The sequence below is a fragment of the Takifugu flavidus genome, chromosome 21 (genome assembly GCF_003711565.1).
Source record: "Takifugu flavidus isolate HTHZ2018 chromosome 21, ASM371156v2, whole genome shotgun sequence".
Classification (NCBI taxonomy): domain Eukaryota; kingdom Metazoa; phylum Chordata; class Actinopteri; order Tetraodontiformes; family Tetraodontidae; genus Takifugu; species Takifugu flavidus.
Window position 1 is genome coordinate 1,523,575 of NC_079540.1, and position 10,390 is coordinate 1,533,964.

Sequence of the window (10,390 nt, forward strand, 5' to 3'; positions counted from 1 at the left end):
TGGCGGCTGGTATAAGATGCAAAACAAATAGGTAAAGTGGAGGTAAGGCGATGCGTCGTCCGTGCATTGATGCGTTCGTGCTCATATTCTGCAGATGGGGGAAACACCTTGACAGCAGATTTCAGGCTACGCTTTGAGCGGCCGAGAGGTCAACGCACTGAGCCAGATGTGACCCTTTTGTGTAGGAATATAAGACAAATAAAGCTCAAGAAATCGATGCTCCTCATCTCCTGAATGACGTGAAATAAAGCAAATGGTATTAAGGGTTTCACAGACAGCTGGAATATGATATACGCCCTCTTTGGTTGTTTAAAGAGACACAAAGAAAGCATTTTTCTTTCAATCCCCCCTGAAAAGCATTACTAGTGAATAACAGCCAACTCATATTTGATCTGAGCTGACAAATTGTGTTTTCTTTTTTTTTTTTGCAGAACTCTGGGGAACATGAGAAAATTGATATCAAGTTCAAGGCGAACTGAGAGGAGGAAAAAGGGGTGAATTCATGAGCGTGTTTGGAGGCTGCGGTGGGGTTTGATCTGAGAAACAAACACTGGAAATGGAGAAATGCATCAGGCTGGTTTGATTCTTTGCCTTGTTTTCACGGGTGAGAACGCAGACTTGAAGAAAGTCCTCTAAAATATTGATGCATGACAGAATTTACCTTCCTGGCTTCAGATTGAGCTGCTTCCTGATCAAGAATTTTAGCGTCCTCATCTGCAAGGTGGAGTTGTGTGCAAGCACGTCACTGACGACTTTATGGAGTGCCTTTAAAATACCAAACAGCTGACTCAAAACCAGCTTTTTGTTTGCTCTTGGCTGCACATTGTGTCCTTGAGAGGCGTCGTATCGAGTCTGCAAACAGGCACGCCCATAGATCAAAGCATAGGTCCTCTCTCCACAGTGCAGGAGGTAAAAGGCCAGGCTAGCCTATCGCCTAGCATTCACTGGACAGTTGAGTCCTATTTAAACAAAACTGACAAAAGTCTGTGAATTGATACTAACTAAGCTAACGAGGAAACAGCAGAACTAGGCCTCGAACACACAACTAACCAGATGCAACATTTATGAGGTGAAAAAGATGCAGGATCGTCAATTACTGACTTTAGGTACGGCAATGTTAGTGTCTATGCACAGCTAGGTTTAGCTAGCTTACGTTTTGTCCTGCTGATACTGTGGTGGGGGGGTCATAAATCTAGCAGCTCAGTGTTATCAGATGGGACATTGGCCAGGCTTCAATGTAAAGTCCACCCAGTTAATCCTGCATCATTATTTGTGTGAGCAGTTTAGAGTTTATTTACGACTCTTATCACACTTTTAACTGTATCCGGGTGATTTCTGCCTGATGATTCTAGTGTTACTGTGAATCTTTGGTCCAAAAAAACTCTATATTTGTGTTTTTGGGTGAGGAAGGAAAAGGGAATTCATCATTTCACGAGGAAAAGAATTTAAGATTCTGCTGTTCTTTTTATGATGAGGCCAGAAGATGTCATCAAACTGCTTTTGCCTCTGTGTGCAGCAGTAGGTGGTGCTTCTCTCTGCTGCAGTTGCCTTGAAGCATTTCCATTTTCAGCAGTTTCGCTTTTGAAGAGTGCGCTCAGACAGAAAGCAAAGTTCCACCAGCACTCCGCGCTCAGCGGCCCATGTGGTGAGCAGGCAGACGTTAGCCGCATGTTGTTGAGCAACAGCTAACACCTGCGTGTGGGAGTGTTTCTGCTGGCTTGTGTTCAGGTCAGCGTCAAACTGACCTCAGAAGTCTCTCAGCTTCCACCCGTCAGGTTTTCTTCCAATGTCTTTGTGTCACAAACTCACAAATTCAGGAGGAACGTTGCTCATTCTGCTCGATATCCGGAGTGTGGATGAATCGTGTCAGCTGGGTGAAACACTGACAGTTAGGAATAATGCTTTTTGAAGCTGATCATCACAGTGATCTACGCGCAGTCGCGTCTCCGACAACCCAAATCAACATCATCAGCGTGCCGCTAATGGAACCGGCCTCTGCAAAAGCCTTGTTTTCGTCTCGAGGGACGAATTGTTTTGCTCCGTCTCCATCTGATAGCGATCGTCTCTGTTTGCTCGCAGCGCTGCGCAAAAGCCAAGATGGATGCGCCGGCCGCCCCGTTTTGATGAGCGAAATAAAACTTTACGCTTGACGGTCGCCCCTCAAATGGATTCCTTTGCCACCTGCAGCTATATGTGAGGTGCGTTTGTAATCCATCACACCCATCAGCCGAGCTTAAAGACAGCAAAGCAGCTGCCTCCCATGTGTGCCTTGGTAGCCTAAATGTATGTTTTTATATTTTTGGAATTTGAGGCATTATTATAGTGTTTGTGTGTGTGTGTGTGTGTGTGTGTGTGTGTGTGCGTGTGTGTGTGTGTGTGTTCTTGTACAGCCTACATAATTAGGACCAAAACGTGCAGAGAACTAGCAAAGCGAAGACATGTTTGGGATGTCAGGACGTTGGCCGTCTCCTTCATCTTCTAAGGTCCATTTGAGGGTTCCGACTTGGTCTAAAGTTTAAGCTAAGGGTTAGGGGATTATTTGTCATGGCTAGGTTAAGAGCTGGAGAATGCACTACATCTGTCAAGGTCCTCAGAGAGATAGCAGTACAAGTGTGTTTGTTTGGGTGTGCACTCTTCAGAATTTATGTCAGAACGCTTCATTGCAAAGATGGAGATCCTAATAAATATTAGCCTGGAGCAACCGCCGATTGATCACCGTCTTCTTATCGCTGGTTTGTTCGGGCGCCGATGCACCAAACACACACAAAATCAGCATAATGGCCGGCAGGTGCGTGAGAGCGATACAAAATGAAGCGTCGACACGCAGGCCCACATCCATGCCGAGAGTGATGAGCAGAGGAGGGAGCTGGTGTCCTAACAGACAGGCATGAAGGATTACAGCCTTACAGCTATCCCGATTAGAAATGCACGCTGTGTTTGATCGCGCGATCCTCGTTTGTTTTTGCTGAGTGGGGGGGGCAGTGCAGTTAGCTCAGATTTCTGCATTTGAGAGAAGAACTCAGGCCTCGATGAAGTCTCTCGTGGTGCGGTTAGTCCTGCATGTGCTCCGGCTGCCTGTGTGCCTGCGTGTGTGTTTTCTGCAAAAATAGGGTGTGGGTGAGACACCGCAGTGGGTTGGTGATCTCCATCTCCCTCTCTCCCTCCTTCTTTCTCACACACACGCACAGGATGTAAAGTGCAGTGTGTGTGAGATAAGAAAGGTCTTTCCATACGCTACACACGTTGTTTCCACTGCATAAGCAAAACTGAAGTAGTGACGTATGTGTCTTTACCCTGTAGTGGGGTAAAAGTGCTGAAAACAGTTAAAATCAGGAATTCTTTTTAAAGCTGTGTTTGTTTGGCCGTTGGAAATGTCTTCATAATAAGGCGGCAAGAGTTTGTTCAGTTTCTGTAACTGTGCATCATGTTGCTTCATGTGGTTTCTCTGAAAACCCTCCAGATTTCCATGTCTTCAGCAGTTCACCTTTATAAATAACTATAACCAGTAGCCCTGCCTGTCGAGAGATTTAACATCTTAATGTGGCTCATCAACATAACAGTCATTACACCTGTTGAGGCGCACCACCGCCACAGCCCAATTTAAACACATTAACTCAGGCGCCCTCTAGCCCCGCCCCCCCGCCCCCCCCAATCGAATAGATTTACTGGATAGCCCATAAAATGCGATATCACCTCTCAAACTGTTATTAAACACCGATAGAAATGGGAGCCGTTTAATGCGCCCCATTAAATGGCCGATCGGCGCGTGAGATGCTCAAGTTTTATTTCCATTAGAAATAGATGGCAACGCCTGAGAGCGTAAACCCACAAGCCATTAAACAGGCGCAATCAGTTCATTTACACCTGTGTCTGAGCCAGGGATTAGATCTTCAGAGGACACCTCTGCAGCTGCTTTTTGTTCTTCTGCTTGCTACATATTAAGTGCCCAAACATGCATTCTTCTCTGGTTTTTTTATTGTTCTCGCTATTTGAGGGATAAGACGTGGTTTTAAAGTTGAGGTTAGAGTAGATTCGGGTTAGGGTCTGGAGTTAGGGGGTAAAGCAATGCATTATGCCTACGAAGGTCCTCCAAAAGATAGAAGTACAAGTGTGTGTGTGTGTGTGTGTGTGTGTGTGTGTGTGTGTTGGCATCTGCAGCGCCGATCTTCCAGCCAGTCAACTCCCCATTAACCTGCTCATCACGGTGGTTAGTAACTCGTGCCATCATTGCTGGTTCTGCACCACATTCACCTCATCACGGTGTACAACAAGTCCAGGACGAAACTTCACACCCGCACGGCCTGACTGTTGATCGCACGCTCTTCCACCTTCACCCCTGCGGTCTGTCGTCCATCAGGGCGCCCCCGGGGAGGGCAAAAGATGGAAAAGGAGATGTAGAGAGAGAAAGGAAGGAGTGACTGTGTCTCAGCATCCCTCATAATCACACACACACACACACACACACACACACTAGTGCAGAACCAGAAGGCCTGAAAGGCAACCACTTCCTCAAGGGACGCCTTCCGTCACACATGCACATTTATCTGCGGCGTGGAGCTGCGGAAGCGAAAGAGCTTCAGCGGGTTGTGAGTGTGCGTCGGCAGCAGACGCAAAGAGTGCAGAGCTGAGGTGAGGAAATCAAACACACCTGCTTTCATGCATGATGGCATCCACGGCACCAACCACAGGCCAGCTAGCTAAAGGTTGCAAGACTAACCGGAACAAAGGATCAGCACAGTTGCTAATGAAAACTGCTGAAAAGGTTTGTCCAGAGTGTCCCATCAGAGTGTCCCCCCCTCCATCGCGGTGGGTAAAAGAACGAGGCAAGACTGCGCTTTTATTTGGGTGTAGCCGCCACAAACTCGTGCACTTCTGCCAGAGAAACATTTGACTTTCGGCTGAAAAATCCAGTTTCAAGTGAGTTGAACTAAGGTTCCCGCAGCAAACCTTTCAGGAACATTTCTGAAAAGCTCCCCGGTCGGCAAATGACTCGGAATTAGACAGTGAAACCGACAGAGACAGTGAGTCAAACAGCGAAACATTGACCTATAAACGGCTCGGGAGCTGCGCGCCGTGATGCTACTGTCATTACCACTCACACACCTACAGAATATTACAGGAATGACTAATTATTATCATCATTCGTCACTCATTACTAATTTCCTGAAGCCGAACTTTCATTTCCGCGGTTGACCGTTCCCCAAACAGGAGAATTCATTTGGCGGGGGTTCAGGCTGCTTCCGCTCCGTGACTTTGGATCTGTTCCCCTGACTGAGCGCACGTGTTGCACATCCATGGCAGAACTGCAGCGTCATGAGTCCGTCGGCGTGTTCGGGATGTTCTCGTCTGATGTTCGCGCACGCTCCCTTTGTTGCCGTTCCATCGCTCGCCCGGCGTGCCAAAAAACACCTCGCCGGCTCTCTTTGAGAACCGATCCTACATCTGTGTTTTCATAGCACCTTGTCCTCCGAGCGCAGACCCCCCACCCCCCCACCCAGTCTGTCAGAAGTCTGTCAAAAAGGTAATTTCATTCCAGGTCAGAGTACATTAAACATCTCTTTTATGAGGCAGCGTACCCCCTGAGTCTTTCGAGGGGGAACCCTTTAGAACAATGGAGATTGTTTCCTGGGGGCTGTTCAACAAACGCATTCAGCCTGTGGAGGACTTTGAAGGGCGCGCGGCGTTCTCGCCGTGCTCCGGTGACGGGCTCCTCCACAGCAGGGGAGCATTCAATACTCCCAATGCGCCGAAGTGTCCCGAAAGCAACATTAAAGGGGAATTTTACCATTTTGCTGGTTTCCATGGGAAATAATGAAGAGGAGGCCTGGGTGTTTTTCTTCTGCTTCTGGAACCTACCACCAGGAGGGTGGCAAGAAGCCAAGCTCCTTTTGAAATTTCCATGGTTTTTTTAGCCTCACGCTAGTGGAACCTGCTTAGTCAGCAATTTCCCCCCCTCGGTTTGCATGAAATTAGCTCAGCTGGGTTGTTTTTTTTTAAAAACCCACATGCAACTTTGGCATCTACGGAGCGAATGATGGATATTTTCAACCAAACAATTTCACAATCTCGGTCTGCTAGCTGTCTGCAGAGCAGTTTCACATGTGTAAAACTGCACGCAGATGTTTTCTGTGGTGACTCTGAGGAGATGCACCAACCAAACAAAAGACAAACAAAACAGAAGAAGAAGAAAAAGAGGAGCAGGCGAGAGATGCGGGGTTGTGGGAATAGGGGGACGGGGTGGTGTTGGGGGTGTAGAGCAGGGAGGGGGGAGGGGAACAAGACAAGAGAGTTTTAAGACAACCTCCACAACTAACCTGCAACAAAAGATTTGGGATAGTTCGTAGTGGGACGATGGTCGACAGTCGCAGCGGTTTGTATCCAACTTTACACAAACCAAGACACAACTGACAAACAATCGCCTCTCTCCCCCACATGCACACACTCGTGCACACACACAACCCCGGCCAACAAAGAGAGGGGTGAGAGAGGTGAAGAGAGGGAGGAGAAGGAAAATGCACGCCTGACTAATTCTTGTATTCAGGATCGGTGGTTCCTTTCCCTCCCTCTCCCCTCTTGCATGTGTGTGTGTGTGTTTTAATAGATGTATGGGGGTCCCAACTTGGGTAAGTGGCTCATGTTGAGCGGCCAAACATTTCAGCCTGCTGAGGTCAAGATTTTCAATTGTGTGTGCGTGTGTGTGTGTGTGTGTGTGTGTGAGAGAGAGAGAGCACTTTAACCTTGACACTTTAGCATTATGGGCCAATGAAAGAAAATGGCCACAGTGGTGAGAAGGAAGGGCGGAGGGAGCAAATGAAGAGCAGCAGTGAGAGAAATATCAGCTCATATCGATACTCAGATGCCCCGAATATGAAACAAGCGCTGGTTTACGTGCAGTTCTGGCCAGCAGACAGGGAGAGGAGAGACCGGCGTCTCTACCCTAAACAGCCTCTGAGTTATTTAAAGGCCTGAGGGCCGCCGCTGGATTGATGTTGTTTTCTTTCAATCAAGGAACCGGCATTCAAAATGCAGGCTGCTCACATAAACACTCCCAGCAAGGGGGGGCAGACAGACCCAGTTGCTGTGTCTGCGTCACACTGGGAGTCCAACTCTCAAATGTCCACTCAGCTTTTACGTTATTATTGCCCCAAACCCTGGAAAATACATCAACGGGATCCGTTACTCGTGCTGTGCTCTACCTTACATTCTGGCATGTTTCCACGCTGACCTGCAGCCGCTCCCTCAGCACCTTATGGGGACGTGATCACATTCTGTGTCACAACTGTAATTAAAGCCTTTGATTTGATCGCAGACAGCATTAAGTCGAGTGGAAGCTTGACTTTTGTGCACTAACAGCAGGCTGTCACAACAGGCGGAGGAACCGGTTCCACCCTGACGGTGAAATTACAGCGTGAAAAGACGGAAAGGCGCGTTTCGGATGTCTGAACGGCCGTCCCGACGTTTGTGTTATGAGTAATATCTTTAATTTCCTCAGGTTGTCCCCGTTTTACAGAGTCAACAAAAGACAAATCAAATGCATATCCTTCCCCTTCAAGGCGAGGAAGAAGAACAGACCCTCCCCCGATTCCCCCTCCAGTAAAAGATCCATGCTAACACTTTCCAGAGCAAAAGAATCAATACGCTCCGCTCCTTCAACACGCTCTGATGTTTTACACCACAAAAACAAGACAAAACAATAAACCAGAATAGATCAAAGAAAATAAAAAGCCTGTTAGTGTATCATAAAATTACAAACTTCTCAATAAAACACCAGACTATTATAAACCACACCATCATTTACTTGTCCTCTTAAGTATAGTATATCACTGAATGAACAGGTTAACACTGGGCAGGACCCTCGGCTTTACTATTAAGCTGTCATGTGGTCGGGGGACAAAGACTTTTGAAGCCGGCCCTGAAAGGTTAATGATCTCCTAAAAGCTTTGATTACCATTATCCTCACTCACGTCTACATCTCCATAGCAACCGTGCATATTCAGCAGACGCACATACACATTGTGCTTGGTGAAATCCAGAGAATTCATTGTGACATTAAACAGCAATTATGGGATGGATGTGGGTGACGAGGCCACGAAAACACGTGCAGAAATTTGTTTTTTTTTGTGAGGGGGCATTTCAGAACTGAACCTAAGCCCGATCAGGACATTAAAAATGATGGTTTCCCCATAAATGCTGCTGGGTTCCAACACGCAGACTCCAGACCAAGGACAGTCCCCGGTGGGTCAGGTAAGCGAGCACACACACACACACACACACCCCTCCATGTCAGCAGAGGCCTCTGTGCCTTTTCTTCCCAATCGACCAGATGTATTGATGGGCTGTACGGTGAAAGCTGGGTCAATAAACACAAGAAAAAGCTTTAGACGGGGACGGTGAGTGAAAGGACGAGTTTATCCACATGCACTCCATCTTTTGGGCATTACCTGTCCTAGCGGCCTGTGTGCCTCCCTCGCCATAGCTTGACTTTTCCTGGCGGCCTCTGTTCATATCTCCTGTCCTCATAAAGCCAACTCGTTAATGTTTAATGCTCACTCAGGAAGCAGAGTCCTGCACACACACACACACACACACACACACACACACACACACACACACCCCTCCTGCATCCCCCCTGGCGACGCCATCCTCATTACCAGCCTGAGATTTGACCTCTCACCCCTGGACCAGATGGCTGATGTTTTCATTCTGCCCAGAAGAAGAAACGGAGCAGGAGAGGCTCCACAACGCCTGGCGTCAAAAGACGGGAAGGAGCGTGACGGCAGCGACGATGAATGTGGTCGCGGGCGTCAACACCATAAAGTTACGGCCCGCGGGAGCCATGAGGAAAACCTGCTCGGCGGAGGGATGGAGAGAGGACGCAAGTGTGGGACATTAATGGTCTCGTAGGTGTAAAGAGTGATTTATAAGGAGGTTGAAGTGCTCCTTGAGTTTGTTTTGTCTCTGAGTTTATAACACTTGACGGCCTGTAGTCACGTCAAAAGATTCCAGAAATCACACAGCGTGAAGGAGAGGCCATGTCCAGTGTGTGTGTGTGTGGTGTGTGTGTGTGTGAGAGAGAGAGAGAGTGAGACAACCAGAGAATGCTAATGCCAATAGCACCCTCAGGTGGTGGCGGTGCCACTATGTGTCTATGTGTCTCACTTGCAACAATAGATGAGGTGAGGTGGAAAAAAAGACCAAGTTTCTAAAAGTCTGGACGTCTAAAAGAATCACGTTTTTATCTTAATTTCTGCTGAAATTCACTCCAGATCCACAGGACGGGCATCAACGGTGTAAAACAAGGCCAAACCCAGGTTTGAGCTTCAGGGAAAGAGACACTGGTGGACACCAAAATGTTCACACGTGTATTGAAGAGAATGAAACAAACCCCGACACAGATCGGTTGGCTGTAAATCTGCTGCCAGTCAGCTCCTGCAGTCCCGTCCATTCAGGCCACTTCCCCTCCGTCGGCCTCGTAAACAGGCTCCGAGGGGAGCAGAAACAGGAGCAAGGATTCTTCTCATTTTACAACTTCCTCTGCACCTGTGTTTGATTTAGTCCACCTGATGGACCCGTCCCAGCTCTGAGACTAAGAATTCGACCGGAATATCTGCTGGATCTGACCTGAATGCTGAGAGCACCTCCACACGCAGGCCCGCGCTGTTTGTGTTTGCGTGTCCTGTCTCTTTAATCAGAGAGCCAGCGGAGCAGAACAGGGCCAGGGCTTGAGTCAGGGGGTCTTTCTGCCTGTCTGACTGACTTAAAGCCTATGAAAACCCTCCACTAACCACCCCCGAATGTTTTGTTCATCTCTACAGATGATGAATTCCTTTAAGTTCCTTTTGATCTCACTGTAATCTCGGATCACTGTCAGAGTTCACCTGAACTCACATGGAAACATGGAATAAAACCACAAGAATGGGGAGGAGGGAAGCGAGAATTCTGCTTCCTGTTTTTATCATTTATTCCACTTTTCCTGAAGTACCAAAATACCCATGAAAATTTCCCACATTTCTTATGTTTCTAATCATGCATTTTAAATATAATAAATTTTATTATATTATATCTATCTATATATTATATCTATAGATCATGTTAGCAGGGGGTATGGTGCAAAAATCGGAAGCGTAAATCTGATTATTAGGTAGAAACTGAAGAAATTCGGTTTGTAATTGATGTTCTATCAGAGCTCTCCGCGACTTTAAAACTCTTTGCGCATTTTACGGCCATGTGCTGCCCTCTGCTGGTCACACCGGGAATCGCTACATCGCTCTGTCAATATGCCATTATCGCGTTACCCGGTTTCAACTGTTCTTTTGAAGGCTCTTCGTTGTATATTTTCCACGATTATGTATTTTTGCTAGTATTAAAAATATGCCAAAATATTGGTTTT